Source organism: Myotis daubentonii, chromosome 17, assembly GCF_963259705.1.
Source record: "Myotis daubentonii chromosome 17, mMyoDau2.1, whole genome shotgun sequence".
Taxonomy (NCBI): Eukaryota; Metazoa; Chordata; class Mammalia; order Chiroptera; family Vespertilionidae; genus Myotis; species Myotis daubentonii.
In genome coordinates, this window is record NC_081856.1 from 26,692,330 (window position 1) to 26,718,622 (window position 26,293).

At 42.0% G+C, this 26,293-nt stretch overlaps 1 pseudogene; it reads left to right on the top strand.

Moving 5' to 3' along the window:
• Window positions 1–25,477, top strand: part of LOC132220128 (melanoma inhibitory activity protein 2-like) — a 26,514-nt pseudogene extending 1,037 nt beyond the window's left edge.
• Window positions 25,478–26,293: the final 816 nt, after the last annotated feature.

Below are 26,293 nucleotides of genomic sequence, written 5' to 3' on the forward strand. Positions count from 1 at the left end.
ATATAAATTGAAGGTAGTAAAATTATTCACCAGTATTTCGAGCAAGTCAGCTTTCTAAATGTTTCCTAAATATCAAAGACCCCTCAGGATTAAAAGAAATCCTAAAAGTATCCTTAAACTCAAGGTGTCTAAGAATGAATGTTAAATAGACATTTTATGATGAATGTATATAACGTAATTATATGGTTAGCAAAGTTATTAGATAAGTTCATCAGAATGAGGCTTTATAAGTATTGAATAGATAGAGAACATGATATTATAATTCTAGAATGCTAAAAATCTGTAAGGTAAATTTTTTTGATGACATTCACCAAAATTATAACCTGAGAAATCTAAGAGAAAATAAGTTCTAGGAAGATTACTATTTAATTTTCACTTTAGCAAACTTTTTACATAAATATAAATGTTTCTCTTTAAAAATCGTATAAAGAAAAGACAAGAACACTAACAAGTCTTGCAAAACCAGAATAAATTTCTGATGACTTTTATTTTTACTACTTTTTTAGAGGCATGCTGCTCCAGATAGCTGGGTGATTACATACCCACTAATGTATTTCCCCTTCATGTTTATTTTGGAAAGATGGCAGGTTATTTTGAAAGAAAGGAAGAAAAAACAGACTACAGAGGAAGCAGAGTTGCCTTGTATCTCATAGGGCAACGGATTACTAAAATTACCAGACTTTACGGAAGAGAACACACATTCTTTTTGTGTGTGTGTGTGCATGTTTTCTTAAGTTTCCTCAAGATGATATACCCATAGTATTTAGGAGAAAAACCCAAGGCCAAAAAAATAATAAGGAAAAACTTTCATTTTGGAATTTTCCCTGGCGGACAAAACCAATAGTGATGAGGGTGGCATAGCTCCTGAGCTTTAGCTAGCTATCACACAAAACTTTCTTCCAGTATTTTCCAGACTAATTCAGTTTTATAGCTGATTATAGCACTGATAATTTGGAGATTATATATCAATACAAAAATATCATTAAACTATTACAAGTCAGTTTGTTTTAGTTAAGATTCCTGCCTAGTAACTGGATTTGTTTCAAGCATCACCCAGTCTTTGGAATGAAATTTATGAGGCACTTACTGGGTACCACAAAACCAAACCAGGGATGCAAAGGTAAATAATACAGAATTCTTGCCCCCACGATGCTCCCAACCTGCCCTTGGGGCCTTGGATGTGCTGAGGAAGTCATCCTAGACAGCATTCGGGAATTGATGCATGTAATAAAGCATCCACTCTTCTACAATTCATTGAGTGGCCTTCTACCAGGTAAAACTATTTGTTTTTATCCTTGAACAGGAGATAGATTTTTACATTGATTTATCTCTGGGGGGGGGGGGGGGAGGAGCGGGGGGAGTGTCCTTCCTCCAGCAATGAAGCATTTCTACTGTACCACATTATTTTAATTGTGTCTCTGCAGGAAGGAAGAAGTCCAGAATGATCAAGACGCTGGTTGTAATCAATGACCTCTTTCAAGATGCCTTGAACTTTCTTTTGTTGATCAGACCTTCTAAAAGTGTGCTGGGAGTCAAACTCTTCTGGCTCACACCCATGTTAAACATCGCTTAATCGCATGATGCGACAATTCCTTATCAGATGACCCTGTGCTCATACACAAACACAGCCACTATCAGACACAGACAGGCCATGATCTGGCAAAACCTTGATGAAACAGAAATAAACACAATGTGTAGTGCATATTAATAAACTCGGGCATTTTGGCACACAGAAACATTGCAAACACCCTCAAAAGGAAAGTGCTGTAAGGCTAGGTTTCCTTATATGAACCTTCCCATCTCTATAAACAAGGAGAGATAAAAGGGAAAGAGGTGAACCTTTTGAAATGGTCTATCTCTTCTTCAGTCTTGGAAATAACCACTCCCTTGTTAAGAACTAATAGTTTCCGTAATGTGTCATTTTCTCAAAGGAGAAGGACTAAGGTATAGCAAGGTTCTGCCCACCCCCCCGCCACCCCCCCACCTAGAAGCTTACTCATCTAAAGGTAATTGGAAAGTGCTTTAGGCGCAACTGTTAGTATGTAGGGAAATGAACACTCACCAGATGCAACAAAGTTAAGATGCTCTGTAAAGAAACCTTAGTAAACAAGTAAATCTTAAATTTTATTTTAAAATAAAAACTAAAATAAGTTTCAAAATAGTAAGTACAAAAAAGACCTCAAAAATCGGTTGAAAATAGTTGAAATGTATTTAGTTTGAGTGTGTTAGGTCAAGTTAAAACATAAGGAGAAAATGGAACATTGTTTCTTAAACACTTCAGTAGTTTTAAAAACCTTTTTGGTATAAGCAGTACTGTGCCTATGTCTGTAATTTATAGAAAGTCTATATTTAGATAATCTGCTCAAAACAGTGACTAAAATTTGTGGTAATTTCCAAAAAGTAAGTTGATCAAATTTAATTTACTATAGATCCTTCTCAAAAGACTAGTGTAAAGGTTTCCTTCACCCGCCAGCCCCTCAAGTTAATGATCCATCTCCCTTTTTAAAAAAATACCTTTTTTTTTCTTTTTTTTTTCAGAGAGCAAGGAAGAGGGAGAGAGATAGAAACATCAACACTAATAAAAGAGAAAAATGGTAATTGGCGTACGAGCTACCCTTTTCATTGGCTAATCAGGGCTATATGCAAATTAACTGCCAACTAAGATTGGCAGTTAACTGCCAACAAGATGGCGGTTAATTTGCATATGTAGGCACAATGCAGGGAGGCGAAAGGGAAAGCAGGAAGAAGCCCCCTGCCACTGACAGTGATTGGAAACCCAGGGGGGAGCTAAGAGCTGGGGGGCAGGGCCCTGCCCCCTGCCCCCCAGCCATGATCGGAGAATCAGGTGCCTTTTCCGCCCTGGCCAGTGATAGCAGGAAGTAGGGGTGGAGCCAGCGATGGGAGCTGGGCACGGTCGAAGCTGGCAGTCCCAGGAGCTAGGGGTCCCTTGCCTGGGCCTAAAGCGAAGCCCACGATCGTGGGGCCGCTGCAGCTGTGGGTCCCCGCTGCCCGGACCGGACGCCTAGGCCAGAGGTGTCAGGCCTGGTCAAGGGGCCGATCCTGCGATTGGAGGGTGATGGGGGTCAATGCCTGAGGGCTCCCAGTATGTGAGAGAGGGCAGGCTGGGCTGAGGGACACTCCCCCCCCACACACACACCCAGTGCACGAATTTCGTGAACCGGGCCCCTAGTCAATGATAAGAGAGAATCACTGATGGGCTGCCTCCTGCACGCCCTGACTAGGAATTGAACTGTGACCTCCTGATTCAAAGGTCGAAGCTCAACCACTGAGCAACACCGGCTGGATGACCCATCTTCCTTTAATGTGAGGATGAAACTTCTCCCTCAGTCTCTGAAATGGGTACTAGAGTCACCAGCTCCTGAGAGCTGCCAAGTGCCATGGCCTGCCCTCCATTCCTAACCTCCTGGTACCTCCAGGGTTGGCTTCTCTGGGATAGGGTAACCCTGGGCTTTGTTTTACATTTTGAGATGTAGGATTTCTATGTCGTGCCTGTGTCGTTGGCTCCTTTTCCTTTTCCTAATCCACAGTATAGTCAGTCTCAAATTATTTTTTTAATATATTTTATTGATTTTTTACAGAGAAGAAGGGAGAGGGATAGAGAGTTAGAAACATTGATCAGCTGCCTCCTGCACACCTTCTACTGGGGATGTGCCCGCAACCGAGGTACATGCCCTTGACCGGAATCGAACCTGGGACCTTTTAGTCCACAGGCCGATGCTTTATCCACTGAGCCAAACCGGTTAGGGCTAGTCTCAAATTCTGACCCCACAGCATTCTCTGCCCATACTCTGCTTCTTCATGGGTGACCCACCCACCCTCTGTCTACCTTCCGCTTCTATGCAAAAGACCACCAGGATGTATTCCAATTCCGGAGCTGTCCACAAGCCCCAATCCCTACTTCTAACCCCCTGATGATGGCTCAGTGACTTTAAACTTGTCACTTACCTCACAGACCAGTTCGGACCTCCTCAGCCACGGACCTTACAAGGCAGTGTTGACCTTTCCCTCCTAATCAGCCGCACTCCATCAGTGCCCAAACCATGCCAGCTCCTGCTGTATGTGCCTCTGCCCTTTGATTTAAAAAGTCAGGCTCTGCACTGGGACCTAGGCAAGAGAGAGTCAGAAAAGGTCAAGCTGCTACCCAGTGAGCAAAAGAACATGCGTGCTTTCCTCCGGGAAGTCTCAGTGCAGTGTGGAGTGACCTCTGCGAGGAGCAGTGGGAAACCTTGTTGTTATAATTGTCTTCCAAAAGCAAAAGCAGTTAAAAAGCTGAGGAGAGCCAAGAAAGCAACCAGACAAGTGCTGGTAAGAAACAAGCTGAACTCCTCACTCGTTTCTATCTGTAACTTCTGTCAAGGCGGGTCACAGATGGTCAAGGAGTTATTTTAGGAAATGGACTCAACAGGGAGAATGACGTCCCTGATTTCTCAATAATTCCGTGAGACCTTGATGGCCTGTGCTCTGTACTGTTTTTTTTGTTTGTTTGTTTTTTCTGTATCCTTTCACCTAAGAGAAAAGCATATTGTATAGAACAAGAGGAAAAGAGAAGAAGAAAGAAATGTAAAGATGGTTATCATTAATAATGGCTATCATTTATACATAGCCTAAGATGAACCCAGCTGTAAGTAACCACTTTACATGCCTCACAGGATCCCCTGAGAAAGAAATGATTGTCCCTATTTTACAAATGAAGAAAAAGGTACAGAGAAGTTAATTTCTCCAGGGTCACACAGCCAACTAAAAAGCAGAACTAGGATTCAAACCAAGGACTACCGGGGGCCAAATCCACTACTTTTTTGCCTGTACTTCTCCAACCTCCAGAAGGAGCGTTCCACAAAACATGCTATTGATCCTTACTAAAGCATTCTGTGCTTTTAAGACTATAAAGTTATTAGTGATGCTTCAGAAGCCATTCATGATGTGGGCAATATGTGTAGAAAAATATGTAGAGTGTTTTCCTAATTTCCTTTCTTGGCTTTCCTCAGCTGTTTTTTTCCTTTTAATATATTTTTATTGATTTCAGTGAGGAAGGGAGAAGGAGAGAGAAATAGAAACATCAATGATGAGAGAGAATCATTGATCAGTTGCCTTCTGCATGCCCCCTACTGGGGATCGGTCCCGCCACCCAGCCATGTGCTCTGACCGGGAATTGAACCACAACCTCCTGATTCAGAGGTTGATGCTCAAACACTGAGCCAGGCCAGCTGTGCTTTCCTCAGCTTTTTAACTGGTTTGCTTTCGAACGACTATCACAATGACAAGGTTCCCCACTGTGCCTCGGAGGTCACTCCACACTGACTCATTTTTATTACTAGAGATTTTCCAAAGTAGATAAACGTGGTCATTGATCAAAATTCTGGAGAATGACCTGCTCTGACTGGAAGACAGTGACACAGAATAGATAAGACCAGGCTTCGGAGTCACACCATCCTGGGTTTGCTTCTTGCTTCTGCCACTTGCATTCTGTGCTCTGTGACCTTAAGCTACTGACTTAACTTTTCTGACTTGCAGCAGTTTTCCTAGGCCCCATGTTACCAACCCAATTTTCTATCTCTTGGTGCTTCTACTGAATATTTTATGAGCCTTTCATTTCCAATCCTGGTACCTCCCCGACCCTCCATTCAGTCTTCTCTGAAAATAGTAACAACAACACCCAGTTGTTTATTCCAGAAACCTTAATCCCTTATTGCTTTTTCTCTCTCAGAACCCACATCCCAATCCATCTTTAAGACCAATACATTTACCTTCTAAAAGTATAGCTTGAATCTCCATACTTCTCTTCTTTAAAATGACTCACCTGGCCCATGCCACCATCATCCTTTTCCTGGACACCAAAGTATTCTCATAATTAATCTTCCCTGTTGCTCTCTCCTCCCCCTTCAACTCATTCCCCATGATGCAGCCAGAGTGGCTGTTTCAAAAAAGAGAGAGAGGATCGTGTGACTACCTTTAAAATCATTTAATGGATTCTAACGTAAGGATTTCAAACCTTCTTTACATCCATTGGACGACTATATTATTTAAAATAAAATGGGAAAAAATAACAAGTATTAGCAAGGATGTGAAATAACTGTAACCCCTTTGCATTGCTGGTGGGAATGTAAAAAGCTGCAGCTGTGGAAAACAGAATTAAAAAGAGAATTTACCATGTCATCAGCAATTCCGCTTCTAAGGATATGCCCAAAAGAATTTAAAGTAGAGAATCAAAAAAGATATTTGTGCCTTGCTGGAGTGTATTTTACAGCACTATTCACAATAACTGTCCATTGACAAATGGATGGTTAAAGGGGATGTGGTATATACATAGTCAAATATTATTCAGCCTTTAAAAAGAAGTAAATCCTGGCCTAGCCAGGTAGCTCAGTTGGTTGGGGATGTGCCCCCCACACCAAAAGGTGGTGGGTTCGATTCCTGGTCAGGGTGCATACAGAAGGCAACCGATCGAGGTTTCTCTCTCACATCTCTCTCTCTCTCTCTCTCTCTCTCTCTCTCTCTCTCTCTCTCTCTCCCTTTCTCCCTACCTATTTTAAAAAAAACAACAACAACAGGAAGCAGATCCTGCTATTTGCAAGAACATAGATAAACCTGGAGAATATAATGCCAGGTGAAATAAAGCAGACACAGAAGGACAAGTACTGTATGATTTTACTTACATGTCTTGTACATAGAATAGTTACAGTCATAGAGAGAGAAGGTACAATGGTGGTTGCCAAGCGCTGTGGTGAGGGCAAGTGGGGAGTTATTGTTTAGTGGATTTAAAATTTCAGTTTCAAAAGATAAAACTTATTGAGAAGGAGGACGGTGATGGCTGCACAAAAACGTGAATGTTCTTAATGTCACTGGACTGTACACTTAAGAATGTTTAAAATGGCAAATTATATGGTATGTACATTACAACACTTAAACATCCAAAACTCTTACCTTGATCTCGGAGGCCTTGCATGATCTAGCCCCGGACTACCTCCCCGACTTCCCCTCTTAACAGTCCTACCCTCCATGCACTGGGAGGGCGCGGTGAACCCACAGGCCTTTGTACCTCAGCTGGCGGCAGCTCAAATACAATCTGCACAGAGACCTTCCCTCCCACTCCACCCCTCAGTCCGTCCCCTACCTTCTCTGTCACATGCTTCAACTTCGTCACATGTCACAGGGGAGTTTACATTCACATGTAGTAACTTCGTTAAGGCAGCCTTGTTCCTTAGGAATCAACGAAAAACCTAGGCTACCCTCACCCACGGGGTCCACCAGGCTTCCTGAAGTAATTAAGTCATGGACGTTGGCAATAATAACTCAGGATGAGTGTGCACTTTCACGGGTATTTTTGAATACTCTTCACTTACTTAATCTACTCATCCTAAGAAAGAGACTTCAAACTCTTTCCCCTGACTCTTACTTAAATAGTTTTCAAAGAGGTGAGGGGAGACTTTTCAACTTTCAAATTAAAAAATAAATCCATTTCAAAAGCTTCCTCTGTCCCTTGCCTTCCATCGTGGGAGTTGTTCTTCAAGGGGGGGTTTCTCTGAAATAAAATCGGGAAAGATTCCAAGAGAGTTCATGCTTCCAATACTAAGTACTCTGACTTCTGAGGACATGGCCCAGCCCACTCTTTAATCACATCTGAGGAAATTCCCCTAGCCTGGGTAAAAGATCATAATATCTTAAGAAGGCTGATGAGCTCATGAAAAGCAATTAAATTTAGAAAGCCAAGACACTCCCAGGAACCTTCTCCAAGCTACGTTCTTTTCTGTTAACCCGTTGAAATTTCCAGATCTGCACCATACCAAATTTTAAATTATTTTCAGAGTGGCTTGTTTTTAATGCATTGCAAAGCTGTTTGTGATCTATGTCCCTGAAACTTCTGTTGCATTATCCTTATCAATATTCAACAGTTCAGAAAATGAGGCTTTAAAATTTTTGTGAGCCCCATTTATCTTTGATGGATTTGGCATTCCAAATTTTAATTTTCAATGTGAGGATTATCTTTTATGTACCTTGGAATTTTATGGGAGAAAGTACATCAGGAGGTCTCAGATGAAGGGAAACAAAAGAGCTTTCAGCATTACTGAAACACTTAAAATGTGCAAGGGAAGCCAAAGATGTCAGTACTAAAAGATTACTTGTCTTTATATAACAATATTCACAACCAAAATACCCACCATTCTTCTTTAAGGTGGAGACGTAATAAAATGAAAATCATATAAAGTGAATTGCATAATTGTATAACTCACTCTGTGTGGCAAGCCATTTCCCAAAGCCCCCTGTAAACACTGCAACTTCCCACCACCTCTCTCTTGCTTATGTATACATATATGTCATACTTACTATTTATTACTTTGGCTCATAAAACAAAATATTGAAATTTCAGATGAAAACGAGTGATGAAGATGGAAAGTGCTCTCTTTCCCTTACTCTTTTGCAACCGTATTAATCCTACACTACGAGAGTCTGGAGGGAAAAAAAAGAAAGAAAGCGTTTTGTCGATGACAATTGTTTGTAAATGTAGAAAGCAAAAGATTTCCATGTATGGACTTTAAGTGCATTCCATCCAGTGCAGTGTCAAGTTTTGTGTGCGATAAGGCCAGAGCAGGAAGCCACTCGAGGTCAGGAAGGAAGTGCTGTCAAGCTTGGGAGCGGGCAGAGTCGTGCAGGGAGCTGGGCAGGCTCCGAGCCTCAGCTGTGTAACCACTGCCCTATTTTTAAAAGATAAACAGCAGGAATAGCACAAAATCCATATGGTGGCTGCCTCAGAGTCATCCAAACCACACAAGCAGCTCCCTCTTCCCCTTTGCCAGGCTTTGCATAGCTCCCAAATATGTGGAGTAACTGTTTCTTCTAGGACACGGGGCAGAGATGCTTCTGAGGATTTGGTTACGGCCTTTTATCCAGTATTCACAGCTGGCTCTGAGGGCCTCTGGGTATCCTAGCCAGTCTCCAAGTGTTGCCCCTTTCCTCCCATCCATTCTCAACCCACTACCAGCACCTCTTTGCTGAGGAAAAAAAAAAAAATCCTCAGCGAAGGATTTGGCATTCCAAATTAACAATCATTTAGTAATTAACAATAGTGAGAGAAAATTCTCACCTTAATGAGTCTACAGACATGTCTACAACACAGTCAGTCAACAGAACTCACTAGGCTGATGACCTTGACAATGCTTTTCAGAGTTAATTTCCAAATGAACAAGCATGTCCTGGGTGCCCATCACATGCTAAGCATTGTGCTGGACATTGGGTTCCCAAGGAGTAGTCAGCTGCCCTGGTCCTCATGGAGCAGGGGTGGGCAAACTTTTTGACTCGAGGGCCACAATGGGTTCTTAAACTGGACCGGAGGGCCGGAACAAAAGCATGGATGGAGTGTTTGTGTGAACTAATATAAATTCAAAGTAAACATCATTACATAAAAGGGTACGGTCTTTTTTTTTTTAAGTTTTATTCATTTCAAACGGGCCAGATCCGGCCCACGGGCCGTAGTTTGCCCACGGCTGTCATGGAGTATCCTGTGTAGAGTGTTACTCTTCTTTAAAGATGCCAAACTTGGCATGCATTGTGCCAGGGCAGTGATAATAGTATAGAACGGGCCCAACAGGAAGACCGATGAGGGGGTCCTAATCCAAGCTCACAATTGGGGTGGGACCAAAAGACATTCCAGGGTATGGGAGGTGGGAAGAAAAGCAAGAGAAGGGAAGTGTGCCCGCAGGCTAGCATCAGAGGTAATAAAAATCATAAAGAAAAACAAGGACCGTGTATCCCAGCCTTTACCTCTCCACATTAGGACACTGGGAACCCAACAATGTTCTCTACCTCAGCCTGGGTGGTCTTGTATAATTATTTGTCGAACTACATGTAGATGTTTAATGTACTTTTAATATGTGTTTTATTTTATAATTGAAATGTTTTTTAAAATAGGACACTAGGTTTTTTTAAAACGAGAGGGTTCAAAATGAAAAAGCCATCGCCCTAGAGCTCAAAAAAACAAAAAAAAGATGTCAAGGAATCTGTCCAGATCCAGACATACGTGTGTCGTTCATCCCTGGAGAAACAAGAGAGCCAGGCAGGCAGGCAGTCCCCGTTGTCTCTTCATTTAAAGTTGCTCATCCTATTGTTCGAGGTCAAAGCTTCTACATCTAAAAACATCCTGTTGACCTGCCGCAGGAAATGCAAAATGCTGTCAGAAAGTGTCCCTTTCCTTATAACTGTACCGCAGAGACGTCTGAGGGGAGAGGAAGCGGAACAGATCCAGGAAAGGGAGGAAAACATCTCCATCTACCATGTTTTCAGAGAGAAATGGGGAAAACTACTGAACTTGAGCATATAGAAAACTTCACTTGCTCGGTAGTGTAGTCTCGGTGTTCATTCTTTTGCATCTTGTCAGAATATAGTGAAGAGAACCCTTGACTCATGGGGTTTACATAGGAATGCAGGCTTTGCCGAGGGGAGTTACAGAAAGCACGGGTCCCAGTTCATGCAATCACCATAAGCTGGCCCAGTCTGCTGCCTTTCTGCGTTGGGATGTCACCTCACCAGGTAGCCTCTGCTCAGGATGAAAGTACCTGCTCAGGAGCTGAGCCTTTGAGAGCTGCTGGAAGCCCCAAGTCCAGCAGTGGCTCTCTGCTGCAGGCTGGGCTATAGCTTGCTCTATCCCATTAGGGCTCTCCATCCCTGACCCCCAGCTCATTCTTTTTACACACTGCTCTCCCTGTTAGGGGATACTCCCTTTGGGGGATACTCCCTTTTGCACAGTTTGGGAGGACAGCCCTGTCTGCCTTGCCCTTACTCCAATATTCTTCCCCTTCATTAAAGGCATAGCTTTTTCTTGGCTGATCAGGTTCCAACAGCATTTCTGCAAGAAGCTTCCCTCACACCCACCAATCCACTTGGACATTATAGCTCCTTGTTTACTCTCCCTTCAGCACATTATTTTATTTGCCTGGTAAATTGCATATTCATTGCATTTATTGCCACCAGACTGAAAGTTCTGTAAGGACATTTACCAAAGCTATCTTGTCCACTGCTGATTCTCAGCTCTCAGTGTAGTGATTAATATTTTTTGAATGACGAGTAAATGAACATATCTAGTTCCATTTCCTGATCTTTACGAGACCCAGGAGCCCCTCGGGAACAAACATACGTAGACACTGTCCCCACGTTGGGTCCAGGCATGGATATACAGGTCCGTCTCCTGGACCACAGGACCTGGAGAAGAGGAAACGGTGATAGAAACAGCAAAGCCTCTGAGAGCCTAATTCACAGAGGAGGAAAGGCTGGGCATTCCAGGACACATTCAGTACCAGGGAACAAGCATCCCCGTGACTTTGGGTGAAGGGGGGGGCGGGTGCAGGGGAGAGACACAAACAGAAGATACCCTCCGCTGTTCAGATGCCACGCAGAGCACCAGAGAAGTGGAGGCACGTGGAACAGAAGCTCCAGGTACCACTCCAGAGGCCCGCACAGGGCACCGCTTCTGGGCATCTAGCCCAGCTCAGCCTCAACCCAGCTAAGCAGGACGGCCAAGGACAGCCAGGCAGAGCTGACTGCAGATGTGCAGTCCACTGCTCGGCTTATATGTGGATCAGGGCTCCTAGGAACTCTAGAGAAAGACAGGGCGGTGGTCTTTTCATTTGGCAGATTGGAGACTAGGATGTAATAGATTTAGTGGCAAACATCAGGGACATGTGGACTGTAGGTACAATATTTTTTAATCCTCTCAACAATCTTTAAGCATGAATCCCATTTTACAGATGAGGAAACTAAGGCCTGGGAAGGTTACGACACTAGCACGCAGTCAAGGACAGAGCAACAGCAGAGCTAATATTCAAACCCAGTGTGACTTCCAAGCTCAATGTTCCCAAGAATCCATCTCCCACAGGCCCCTCATATCTATAATCTGCAAATGCTATAGGGCTCTACCATGCCATAGTTTTACCCACAAACCCGATTTTACCAAATTTTTTATTATCACTTAAGAGAATATACAAATAAGAAAATATCAGATTTGGGGGAAATTGACATCAGTGAAATCAGGAGACAAGAGGTCCTGAAGCCAAAAGAAGCATAAGAAGAGAAAGCAGGAAAAAAAAAAAAAAAAAAAAAAAAGGAAGGGAGTGCTTTGACATTTAAGTTCAGGCAGATAGGTCATTACTGGATATCAGATTTCTAAGCCCCACCTAATGCACCGCACTGTACATTAGAAATGCAAAATATTTTTCAGAAATTGTGTTTTAAAAACTGTCTCTGCCCACTGAGATTTACACTTTGGGCCCCTCTTTATGTATAGACTTCCATAGTCCTACTGGTTTTTAAAGCACAATTCTGGCAATATTTCCATTCACTGACATTTTGGCTCAAATAATCAAAGTGGATCTTAGGTTTCAAAGACCCAAGGGAAAAAGGTCACTATTTGAACACACCACTGTTTACTGTTGGACGAACAACATTTAAGCTGTCAAATTAAGCTTTGATTTTAATATTCTTCAGTGAAGAAAGTACAATATTTTAGCAGTGTTCTTTCTTTCAGTGTGTTTTCAATGCTTTAGCCAACAACACACATATTTAAAGCAAAGGGAGTAAAACATATGGAGTTATTAGTCTGTCTTTATTTTCCAACTTAAATTGTTAATCACATATTTGCAAACTGGTGTGGATTTATAGAATGTTCATAGCGATTTATGTAATATTTATTTTGGAGTTTTAATGAAAAAATTAAAGGTACTTCAAAGATTTATATTATTTTCTTTAAAACATGCCTGAAAACAACAACAACACCACCATAAAAATGGGTGCCTAGGGTGGTGAAGGCCTGGGGCAGGGAGGGTGGGGGGCGCACTAGAAGGTCAATCGGGGGGGGGAAGGGACATATGTAATACTTTCAACAATAAAGATTTTTCTAAATGTGGTGCAAAGAAGCCTAAGAGTCAAATTAGATGGCAGGTCAGCTGCACTGCTACACCATTTACTACAGAAAATAGTTACTCAACATTTATCTTTCCAATGTAAATATCACCAATTTACTTTCCCCCCAAGATTTATTGAGGTATAATTTACATATGATAAAGCTCCCCCTTTTTTAGTGTAAAGTTGGATAAATTTTGGCAATTGTATACACTTGCGCAACTACTAGCACAGACTGGCACAATAGTTTTTTGCCATTTCTAAGATTTCATATAAATTAAACCATACATTGTGTTTTCTGAAGTGGCTATACAATTTTGCATTCCCACCAGCAATGTATTAGAATTTCAGTTTCTCTCTCTCTTCTCTCTCTCTCTCTCTCTCTCTCTCTCTCTCTCTCTCTCTCTCTTATCATATATATATATGATTTTTAAATTAATTTCTAGAGAGAGGAAGGGAGAGGGAGAGAGAGAGAGAAACATTGATTCGAGAGTATAACATTGATCAGTTGCCTCCTGCATGCCCGCTACCAGGGGTCAAACCCACAACCTGGGCATGTGCCCTGACCAGGAATCAAACCCTCAAGCTTTTGGTGCATGGGATGACGCCCAAGCAAATGAGCCACACTGGCCAGGGCCGGTTCCTCTATATCTTATCCAACATGTGGCATTGTCAGTCTTTTTAATAATAACAATTTCAGAGGCTGGTATCACTGTAATTAACTTATGTGTGCCATGAGCTGAAAGAGGTGGAAAATCGCTGATTTAGCTCCCCCAGCCCCCCGCCAAACCCCCACCCCGCCATGAACAAAGCCTGTGGATCACTGACCAAGTACAAGACACTGCGATTTAATGGACTCAATGCTTCATCATATGGCTGTGTGTTTTCTCTTCTACAAGTCTCAGGTGTTTTAACTTCTTCAAGGAAGAAGTTGGGGAAAACTAACACTTGGCTGAAATTCTGCCAGAATTTCTGAATGTATAAAGCATTTGACATCAAGTTAAACAATAGAAAAACCCCAACTGATACAAGCCTCTCCTCTGAGAATAGTCATTTTAGTTAACTTTGTCATCTGATAACTACAAACGTTGGCTTTAAACTCTTCACATGAATACTTTGGTCCATTGCTAAATAGGGGGAAAAAAATTGCAATTTGGCAGACATACAGATTCGATCTGTCACTTTCAGGGAACATAAACCCGCCCAAAGAACATTAAGTAGCAGTTTTGCAGCCTAGATGGCAGGCAGAGATCAAAGAAACACGCTCTCTACTGTTAGGGAAATTAGTCTTACACAAAATTAACATGGTCATACTTATCCTTTATTTTGAACACAGCTTTGTTTGTACTGAAAAAATAAGCAGAAATCAGCCAAGCAGTGGGTGTCATTGCTCCATTTCATTGCAGGGAAAAGCTTTACTCGGATGTCAAGAGTTCAATAGGTTAACTCATTCTGCATTCAGCGGTAGGTTTGTTACAGTCTCTTTAAGTCGTCACTCGAGTGCTTCCATTTGTATTGCCTTCATTTATTTTTATATTTTACCTTCTCAATTGGGTTTATTTTCCTTGAAGATGGTTTTATGTGTGTATTCTGTACATGAGTTTGTGTACACACATGCACACATGCACGTCAATTCTCATTATTCACAATAGTTGTGTCCTAAAAAGTCACTGTGAGCAGTGAATTAGCGGATACCATAATTGCTCCTTGGGGACATACAGTAAAGTTCTCCTGAGTCTCTGGTCACAACGACCTGGGTCAAAACGAGTATAAAGAAAACCATTTCAGCCCTGCCCGGGTGGATCCGCTGGCTGGAGTGAACCCAAAAGGTTTAGGGTTCGATCCCTGGTCAGGTGCCGGGAGCCGGTCCATCCTTGCTGTTTCAAGGGACCTGGCATATATGGCATACGGTTCTTAATATGTTTGCTCACCTTCTTGGCGCTGTGTTTTAACCAAGGTCACCTCTCCGAGAAAGGTTGAATCCCCAGGTAGGGATTTTCCCCTGAAGTTAGGGAGGGAATAAAACCCCTCAACTAAGTGCCAGGCGGGTAATTAATCCCTTTAACTACGAACAATCATGCTTAAACTACATAATCTTTTCTCCCTGGAATGGAGATAAGAAACGCCCTAACCTTTGTAATAGAGATTGATAGGATTGAATCAACTGGTATAAATACAGTTGTAACAAGACAGAAACACTCAGAACTTAGAACACAGAACTCAGGAGACAGAATTCAGAAGACAGAACCTACACGGAGCCTGGAGACAGAAGAACTTCGCTGGAGAGAACATGGCAATAGATCCTGGACTGAACCTGACTATAGAACATGGCAAGAGAACCTGACTAGAACCTGGTGACTGAACCTGGCTGGAGATCTCAGACAGAACCTGGCTGGAGAACCTAGCGAGGGAACATGGCTACAGAAATTGGCTGGAGAACCTACAGAACCTGGCAATAGAACCAGTCAAGAGAACCCAACCAACCATGCTGATCAACTGAATTCTGCCTCCGTGCCATTCCTTCTTCGCCGACTCCGTCCACAACTTTGGGGACCCCTGGACCCGCTGGGGTTGGACCCCGGCATCTGGCGCCCGAACAGGGACCCCTAGGTAAGCGCCCCGCACTCGGGACGGATCGGACTCCACCGTAGGAAGAAGGTGGATAGTCTTCGCCGACTCCGTCCACACCTTTGGAAACCCCTGGAACAGGATTCCCTTAGGTAAGCCCCCCCCATTGAGAACCTCCACACTCGGGACGGATCGGACTCCACCATAGGAAGAGGGTGGATAGTCTTCGCCGACTCCGTCCACACCTTTGGGAACCCCTGGAACAGGATTCCCCTGGGTAAGCCCCCCCCCCCTTTGAGAACCCCCACACTCGGGACGGATAGGACTCCACCAGGGTACTGCAGACCCCCCTATAGAGGATAAGTAGGGTAAGAGGGTGGAGAGTACAGAACTTAGATTGAGAAGATGTGCCATACTGAGTCCAAAGAAAGAAGACTCTATATTGATTCTTAGATTGAGAAGATGTGCCATACTGAGTCCAAAGAAAGAAGACTCTGTATTGATTTTTAGATTAAGAAGATGTGCCATACTGAGTCTAAAGAAATAAGACTCTGTATTGATCTTTTAACACATATGCTTGCTAGCAGAGGAATTAAGGTTACTCCCAGTCAGATGGAACATTTTATACAAGAAATACGTCCATGCTTTTCTGAGGAAGGAAAGGTGCCAGAAAGGTAAATGTAGAGGCATGGGAGAAGGTAGGCCCAAGGAGCCTTATCCTTAACCCCACTGCAGCCTTTCCACCCCGGGAAAGTGCAGGATTGGCAAGCTCTCCCTGGGGTGATAGATCAGGACTCAGGTAATAGCGGAAAGCGCCAATCCTACTCTTAAAATGGATACAAGAGAGCATTTTGGGTTTTTCTTTTTAATGCCTGCTTTTAAAAAATAAAAAAGGGGACCCCTGGACCCTCTGGGGCTGGACCCCGGCAGTCAGGGCACATATGGGAGGCAACGATTGATATTTCTCTTTCACATTGATGTTTCTCTCCCTTTCCCCTTCCCTCCCTTTCTAAAATCAATGAACATATCCTTAATTGAGGATTAAAAAGAAAAAAGAGAAACCAATTTTATCATAGGCTAATTAACATAAACAAGTATTAAGTTGCTACAGCATCTCATCAACGGTAGAACGAAAGGGGGTTGTATTAAAATTTTGCATGCATGTGTATACATATGGGGAGAGGAGGGACGATAAAGGTGAGAAGAAAATCTGGAGCCCGAAAGACTTACCCACTGAGGGGCCAGCAGAGATGAGGCCACCAAGCTCAGCAAGGACGATTGCTGCCTTGGTTTTCCAGCCTGCGTGAGACGGTGTGCAGAGGGTGTCCTCCCACGGGAGCGCCCAGGAGACCATAGGCAATGCTCACTGCCTCACGCGTGTCGGATTCCCGTTCTGATCCCAGCCAACCGGAAAAGTGCCCAATCCCTTCCTGTTCTCCAGTGCTCAACTCTGAGTAAAGTACCTGCTTGCTTTTAAGATTCGAACATTGGAGTCTGTAAAAAGGTCTGGGCCCGACGCCCCTCATTTTACCCCAAGAGAAGGTGAGCCCGGGCAGGTCCCATGGCTATGCTGGCACCTAGGCCAGCAGCTTTCCAGGTAAGAGCCCTTCCAATGCCATCCCAGAGATGTGAGCTGGATTTTTCCATACATGTCCTCATTTAATTCAAATATTCCCTTTATCTACTTAGTAAAGTAAAATGCATGCAAAGTATCTCAAAAGCACAAAAGTGTATCTCTTCATTAACCCCCTGCCACTACACCAGAAGTAGCTTCCTGAATTGCTTCCCATTCATATCTCCATCGCACAGGTGCGGAAACTGAGTCCCAGAAAGTCTGTGCAGTATGAAAGCTGATAAGTGGCAGAGCTGCAGTGGCCCCATGGCTGCTTTAAGCCCACTACAGGGTACACGCTCAATTAGGAAAGTATCCTGAATGCGGGGTGACCATCAAAACTGGTGACTTATATAAGACATCAATATTGGATATTTTGAAACATATTACACATAATTTTGTTGTGTGTGTTTTTTTAGATACTAAAACATAGAAAGCCCCACCATTGGACAGCATTTAGCTAAATTTAAATAGCACTGAGATGGCCTGGCCGGTGTGGCTCAGTGGTTGAGCATCAACCTATGAACCAGGAGGTCACAATTCCATTCCCAGTCAGGGCATGTGCCCAGGTTGTGGGCTTAATTCCCAGTGTGGGGCATGCAGGAGCCATCCGATCAACGATTCTCATGCATCATTGATGTTTCTATCTCTCTCTCCCTTTCCCTTCCTCTCTGAAATCAATAAAAATACATATTTAAAAATAAAAATAAATAGCAATGAGATTCAGACACTTAGGATTGTATGACTACTTGGATTTTGTTGTGTTTTTGTTTTGTTTTGTTTTGTTTTGTTAACCTTATCACCATCCCAAGGTTTTACTGCTTCCAGGGTGCAGAAGGAGAACTTTTTAATCATTAAAGAAATTGTTCTGTCATTTTATGAGCTCATCAGCACTTACTAATATTCTAAAGGGGTTGGCTTGCTCCTGCTCCTTATCAGACCCTCTTTTTTACTGTATAACCTCTGCTGATTCACAAAGAGCAAGGAATGTATAAAGAAAACTTGCTTGCAGGGCTTTTACTTTGAAGGGAAAATGCTCAAATCAATTCAACTCTGTTTGCAAAGAAAAACTTCAAAGCCTTTAAGAAAGTACCTCCCTTTAACTCACTTTGTTAGACTTGTTCCTCTATTTAAAGGTAAAAAAGATGAAAGAAAGTTAATCCTCCATAAATTCTCCCTCCTGTTATGCAGAGGTTCAATACAATACCTTTTTGCTTAGTAATTCTAACAGAAAAAGGTAGGCAAGAGCCAATAATTAGCAGAGTTGCAAGCTGCCATTGTTTTAATGGGTCTCCAGACATACCTTAACCTCTGGATCCCTATCAAGTCCAAATATATGGTCCTCTCCATCCCATGGTGTCTCATTCTTGGGTTATTCTGACTTTTCATGAAATCACCACAGAAGGTGCCATGGAAATTTTAAAAAATTAATCCAATCTTTCATCTCTGGAAAATTATTTCAAAGCAAAGACTAAATGTTCCTTCTCATTTTTCTTAAAATTGCTACCACTTAGGTAAACCACACCTCATTAATACTTAGGATTGTAAAATTCACCTATAAAAACAAAAAGAATCCCTCTGTATCTTGATTATTACTAGTTTAGGATAAACTTCCAAAATCCTAAACATGTTGGTCTTTGCTTATTTTACACTAGAGGCCCAGTGCACGAATTTGTGCCTGGGTGGGGTCCAGCTGGCCTGCCCGGCTCAGTGCCATTGGGCCAGGCTGGCTGGGGGGAGGGGCCCTGGGTGGTTGACCGGCCAACCTGCCTTCTGGTTGAACTCTGGGTCGAGGGGACAATTTGCATTTTAGCCTTTTATTATATAGGATTACTAGATGAAAAATCCTCAGCTTGATTAAAGAACTCTTGAATATTACAGAAGGATGCTCTTCTGGGTCTCCCAAACCTTAAGGCCTAGCTAGTCTATGGCACTGTGGGCCTGAATATTATTTTCTCAAAGCTCCATTCTTTGGCACAAAGACATATAACTATTCACCCATTTTCCCAGTAATTGGCCAAATGCAGAATCAGAAGTTTTAAGAGTTAACGTTCCCATTGTTTAATGAAATAACAATAAAACAAAAAGTTCCTTCCAAAGACATGCAAATGATTTTCTGAAATAATTGAGAAGGAGGGAATGGGGAAGAATTGTTTAATGGGCACAGACTTTCTGATTCGGATGATGAAAAATAATTCTAGAAATAGAGAGTGGTGAAGTTGTACAACATTATGTATGTATTTAATATTCCTGGCATGTACACTTAAGATTATTAAAATAGTAAATTGTATATCATGCATATTTTACCACAATAAAAAAAAGTATAAATAAATGAACAAGAGTTTTATATTAAAACTAGAGGCCTGGCGCACAAATTCATACACGAGTGGGATCCAGTGGGCTGGCTGGGGGAGGGGACACAGGAGGTTGGCCAGCCGGCCCCACCCCCTGGTCAAACTCCAGTTGAGGGGACAATTTGCATATTACCCTTTTATTATATAGGATGTTAAGCCCTCACCAGCATGGCTTAGTTGGTTGGGTGTTGTCTCATGCACCAGGAAGTAGCTGGTTCAATTCCCAGCAAGGGCACATGCCCAGATTACAGGCTCCATCCCAGACAGGGGGGCATGAAGAAAGCAGCTGATTATTGTTTCTCTCTCTCTCTCTCTTTATTCCTTTCCCTTCCTCTCTCTCAAAAAAAAAAAAAATCAATAAACTATTCTTTTAAAAAATGTTAAATAGTTCAGGGCTAAGAAATAAGCACAAATATGTTCCTGGTGGATAAATTATTACTATTAGATATCAAAAATCTAATAAAATGAAAATTTTGGCACAGCAATTCTACTTTTATCAATTTACTCTAAAGACATAATTTAAAATGGGCACAAAATTTATTATGTAGAAGAGCATTTATGATAACACTGTAATAGCAAATTGTTAAGAAAATTTTGCAAGGACCTAAGTGTCAAATAATATTAGTTTAATAAATTCTGTTTAAAGTTAGTAGATAAGTTACCCTTAGTCCTGGCTATGCCTCCCTTAGTATCTTCTGCCCCTGGCCTTAACATTAAATCTTAGAATTCCTCCACTTCTTTCTGTCTTTCAGTTACTAGTGGTTCACTCAACACTTACTGACTGTAAGTGGGCCAGATACTTCCTCAGTGTCAGGACCACAGGAGGTACTGGCAATAAAGCTTTCTACAACTCAGACAAAATCTTTTTGATACTATTGTAATCACCTGGTTATTATTAACAGGAAGGGAATACAGGGAAGACTAGATAATATAGGCATGCCATTTATACAGTTTTGCTAGAAAGCTGTAGTTTAACACTCTCCAAGTCTGTTCCCGCTGATCAATGTGGGAAGGGACTGGACAAAGGCAGTTTGGACGCATGCCCAGTAAGGTCTGAGTGACATGGGAAGGTGCTTACTTGTCAATCACTTCTGGGAACAAGTCAGTGGCCAGAATAGACGTGGCCACTGCAAGGGAGAGAAACCTGAATATTTAAACTCCTAGAAAAGGGGGTTCACTTGCTTGGCTCTCTTGCTCTTGGCTCTTGGTCCTCTTGGGACTCCTATGACAGGGGGCACATTCCCCTACTTTCACTCACATGGCCCACAGCCATGTGGGCTCCACATAATGGACTAATGGGGTTTAATTAGCCTGATGCTGAACTGGACCCGGCTGCAACATGGGACAGAAGCTCTGAACACTGGCTCTGCTTCTGGCTCTACTGAACCCCCAGTTGCACCTCTTTCAGGGCTGGTTTAAGGGACATGGAACTTTGGAATCTGAGAAATGTAACTCCACACAAAGAAAGTCTTTTACCACATCTCATTCTCCCATAGGGGCCTCTGCAAATGTTTATTTCAGCATACCCCAAGAACCCCACTCCCATAAGCAGCAAGGAAATCTGGCCCACTGACTTCTCTGGCAACACTTTCTCTCGTGGAGTTTATAAACTTTGGGGAAAACACAAAGCAGAAAATCAGCAGTTATCACATGACAAGTGCTGGGATATGGGATGGTCTGGGAATGTGTTGGTCAGGCCCCTAAACCAGATCTGGATGCATCTGGGATGACTTCCTGGTAGAAGTCATGTCATCAGAATGAGTTGAAATTAAGTAGGAGAAAAACATAAGGGGAAAAGAATGTTCCGGGCCAAGATAATAGAATTTATAAGGACTGAGATAAAAGAGAGCAAAGTGTATGTAAGAAGCTGCAATTCTTTCAGAAGAGCAGGAACATAGAGATGCCAGCAAAAGATAGAAAAATATATATCTGTGACGTCAAACTCAAAACCAAGTACCTTGGCTCACCTACTGCTGTCTCCACAGGAAAAGGCTATAAGGACCCCAATTTCACATGCCCCATGCTAAGCTCACCATCTACATCCCTCTTTCCAACCCTGGTTCTTCTGTTTGAGTTCTCAATCACAGTGAATAATGCAATGAAAGTACTTTCCTATCTATTTCCTAAGTATTTCTTGAACCAACCTTGTTTCTCTCTCTCTCTACTTTCCGAACTCTATAGAGGCATCATCCCTGGTGTCATTGTCACACTCTGGGCCCAACCAAGCCCCTTTCCATACTTCAGTTCTAACTCTGGTCATCTTCCCAAAACCCAAATCTGATGGTCATTCTCCTGCTCAAACCTTTCACAGCTTCTCAATGCGCTTAGGGTACAATCTGAGCACCCGATCATACATTGTGGTGCTTATCTCACGTTTGACCTGGATTGGGTAGTGTGGTTACCCTCCTCCCTAACTCACTGGTCACATGCATACTGTCCTCTGTTTGATTTCCTGAGCCCCGAATGCTTTTTTCCTCACAAATCCGTAGTACCAGTGTGACCCCCCTCTGCCTGCAACACCCTCTTGCTATCCTGGTCTGGTTAATTCTGACTTATCTTTCAAGTCTCAGCTTCAATACTCCTCCTTCCAAAAAGCTATGTATGGTTCTATCTACACCTGTTCTTCTACATCACTGTGTGGTGCATTACGGATTCCTGTTTCTTTCTCACTAATCTGTCAGCTTCATCATGGCAGGAACTCTGCCAATCTTGCTAATGTTGACAAGCCAGCCCAGAAGCACTGTGCTTGGCTTAGAATGCAGCCCCTAATACTGCATTGCACTGGCAATACATTGCTGACCTGCAAACATGCTCGAGATGCATTGGGCATTGAGAAAAGCATGTTTCCACATAGGATTTATGGCATTATCCCGTTTTGCAGAGGAAAATGTTCTCTGAAAAGAAATCTCAAAGGATGAATACCAACATGATGACTGAAACAGTCAGCCTATGTACTGAGGGGGTGCAGTCATCGTCTTTTTGCTTTTATTTTTGTTTATCAGTGCTCTCTGAAATTATGAGGGGCATGAGCATTTTTTTCTTTAATAATAATAATGAAAAACAAAGAAGACTAGTATAGAAAAGTAATTTAGGAAATTCAAGATTTTGAACTGCAAATATCTGTTATTTCAGAATGCGCAAGCTTTGCCAAGAACAGACTTCTGAGTTAATCTGTTAAATCTATGAAAATAAGAGAATTTACTCAACTCCTGACTCTTGAGTTCAAGGACTTGAATTCTCAAAGTTCATTGTTACATTCTGCTTGTATTAAAAAGGAAAATATTGCAGCTTCCCTAGAAACAGGCTTTGTTTTTCAATGTTGGTGTTATCTATACTCAATTTTTCCTCTTTTCATTAAATCTGTATATTTTGGAAGAATTCTTTAAGTACTATCAGAAAGCACTTCACCTTCACATTATTTTTCTTAAACTGATTGACTAGGTCTCACAATATTCCCAAACAAGACAAGACCAAGCATACCACAGCCCTTCTCACTATGTGGATCTATTGTTCAGGCCATTGGAATGTTAATCAGGATGAGACAATCATATATTTAGTCTGCATTTGTGCTTGTTCAATGCCAACATCTTAATTTCAAGAACAGCATGATTTATCAGTTGTGTGTGAAAACCACTTCACAGCATATAGATGATCTTTGCTCTTTTTCCAGATCCTCTCAGAAATCTCAGCTTCCTGGTTTCTCACCTCCCCTCACCCTCTGATGGAAAACAGCAGGTTTTTAGGCAGTAACTACTTTGCGGGGAGGGGAGGGAGTGGGACATGGGTCCTGTGGCTACTGACTGTAAATGATTGAGAAAGTTAACCACATACCCACTAGCACCATTAACACATTAACCCTCTGGCCAGTTTCTCTTGGCACCTAGAGGAGAATGGTGTTTGCAAAATTGTAACAGAAACCCAGCTAAGTTTAGAAAAGGGGGAATAGAAAGGAGTGTAGGCAATCACCTAAGGGAAAGGGTCTAAGAAAGATGACTTAGCCTCTTAAGAGTGGTAAAATGAAAGACTTGGAAAGGAAATAGTAAAAGCAGGTGGAGAACATTCCCCTTGTAATTTCTCCAAGCTTCTACAGAAGTTGCTTTCAATAATGTAGTTTGGAATAGCCTGTGGGCCCTATTGTAATGCTCAGAAGAGGGGAGTTGAGAACAGTTCCAAACCTGAATTTGAGGATGAAATACTCTTCCTAGAAAAAAAGGAAGAGAAATCTAAACATTCTTAACAAGGTGAATCCATGGTGGATATTTCAAAAAAGGTATAGTCGTTAGAAGATGAACCAAAATCACTCATCTCATTTCACAAGTAACTGAAGCCAAAATGACCTTCAAAATGTTTCAAATGAATAAAGAATGACTTAAGATAGCTAGAAAGATGTTTTAAGAGAAAATTCCAACTTTAGGAAAACCAGAAACAGCTTTTACAAGAAGCTGAAGGATAGAACAAACAAGTGAGTGAATTTAATAAACAGAAAAGAACATTTGAAGACTCCAAAATATATGTAAAACAAGTTCTATGTGAGAAAATCAGATCAAATCCCTGACTGAATACTTGCTAAAGATGCAAGATTGGACTGCTGTGCTTGGAGAAGACTTAACAGATGAAAACTGGAATTGGAACTGAAGAATGATTCAGAAAATAGTGCATTCTTAGGTTATCAACCAAATAAATAAATAACTTTGAAGAAGTTGAATCATGCTGCTAGGGTTTTTAAAAAGCCCTAGAAGGAGAAGGAAGTCAAATATACACTAAGTAACTGAAGTAGAAAAAACAAAGAAAAAGCTTACAGAGTGTATTAAAAATCTCCAGACTTGCCCGCCAGCGTGGCTCAGTGGTTGAGCATTGACCTATGAACCAGGAGGTCACGGTTCAATTCCTGGTCAGGGCACATGCCGGGGTTGCAGGCTCAATCCCCAGTGTGGGGCATGCAGGAGGCAGCTGATCAATGATTCTCTCTCGTCATTGATGTTTCTCTCTCTCTCTCTTTCCCTCTCCCTTCCTCTCTGAAATAAATGTATATTTAAAAAACAAAAAATCTCCAGACTTGAACAGCATCTCTGCAGTCAGAAAATGAACATCTTGGAAATGAGAATCCAAAGCTTCAGCACAAACTTACAGTAATGACTGAACTGTATCTAGAAAATGAAATGATATTTCACAGGAAGTTGACAGTAGAAGGAAATAACTGGTTAGAGAAAGAGGAAAAACTTTCTAAAGCAGATGAGAAGCTAGGTCAGCCATGTAGCTGAAGTGCTAGAGACCAATAGAAAGTGAGCCAAAGATCTTGAAGAATTGGAGAGAACCATTCATTCTTATCAAGAGCAGATTATTTCCCACGAGAAAAATTTCACATGGTAAGTGGTTGACAGCTCGGACTGCTAAAAGAAACCTCAATGATTTAAAGAAAGAAAATTCTTCCCTAGCAGGTTTGGCTCAGTTAATAGAGTGCCAGCCTGCACACTGAAAGGTTGTAGGTTTGATTCTGGTCAAGGGCACATGCCTCAGTTGCAGGTTTGATCCCTAGCCCCAGAGGTGCGTGCCAGAGGCAACCAATTGATGTTTCTCTCTCACATCGATGTTTCTCTTCTTTGTCCGTCCCCCTCCCTTCCACTCTCTCTAAAAATCAATGGGAAAGTGTCCTTGGGTGAGGATTAACAAAAATAAAAGTTAAAAAAAGAAAGAAAATTCTTACTTCAGACAAAAATTAACTAAAACAGAGCTTAAATTTAAACTTTTAGAAAAAGATCCTTATGCACTTGATGTTCCAAATGCAGCATTTGGCAGAGAGCATTCCCCATATTGTCCCTCAGCATTGGGTAGACCTTAATCTGAAAGGAGAGCTTTTCTCTCCCCTCCATCTTTGTTGGAGGATCCACTCAGACTCTCACCTTTGCTTCCAGGAAAAGGGGGAAGAGGTTCAAGAGGCCCAGGGAATCCTCAGGTCCATCAGATTTCTCATGAAAGAGGAGAATCAAGCCACGACCATTTAAATGATCCTCACAGGGAACCTTCTGACCCAGAGTGACTTTCACCTCCTTGGGAATAGGATCATTCCTGATGACTCCTCCATCAGGCCAAACTTATCCTGACCCAGCAATCCCACTCTGGGTATGTTCCAAAAGAATCAAAAGTAGGGATTTGAACAGATACTTGAACATCCATGGTCACAACAGCATTATTCACAATAGCCAAAAGGTGGAAACCACCCAAGTGTCTACTGATAGATAAATGGATAAACAAAACGTGGTATCTACATACAATGGAATATTGTTCTGACACATGCTACAACATAGATGATCCTTGGGGACTTTACGTTAAATGAAATAAGCTTGACACAAAAGGACAAATACTGTGTAATTCCACTGCTATAAAGCACCTAGAAGACTCAAATGTATAGAGACTGAAAGTTGAATAGTGGTTGCCAGGAGCTGGGAAGGAGGGAGAGGGGAGTTCGTGTTGACTAGGTACAGTGTTTTAGTCTGGGATGATGAAAAAGTTTTGAAGGTGGCTCGTGGTGATAGTCACACACTTGAAAATGTTAAGACTGTAAATTTTATGTTATGTCTATTTTACCACAATTAAAAGAAAAATATTACAGAGCAGATTATTGAGAAATAGGGCTTAGAGCTGAGAGACATTAATCAATAACAAGCATAATTGCCATACTGCTCTGTGATCCTGAGGCTGGCTGAGACTCTGCAAACAATGGGAATCAAAGACAAGAAAGTGGGACTTAAGAAGAGAGAGCTATCAACTCTGCCTTCCACATTTAAAAATGAAGAGGGCCAGATAAAACTAGTTTTGCCATTCCCCTAGCTTTTCACCTTGAAAATTATCTGCC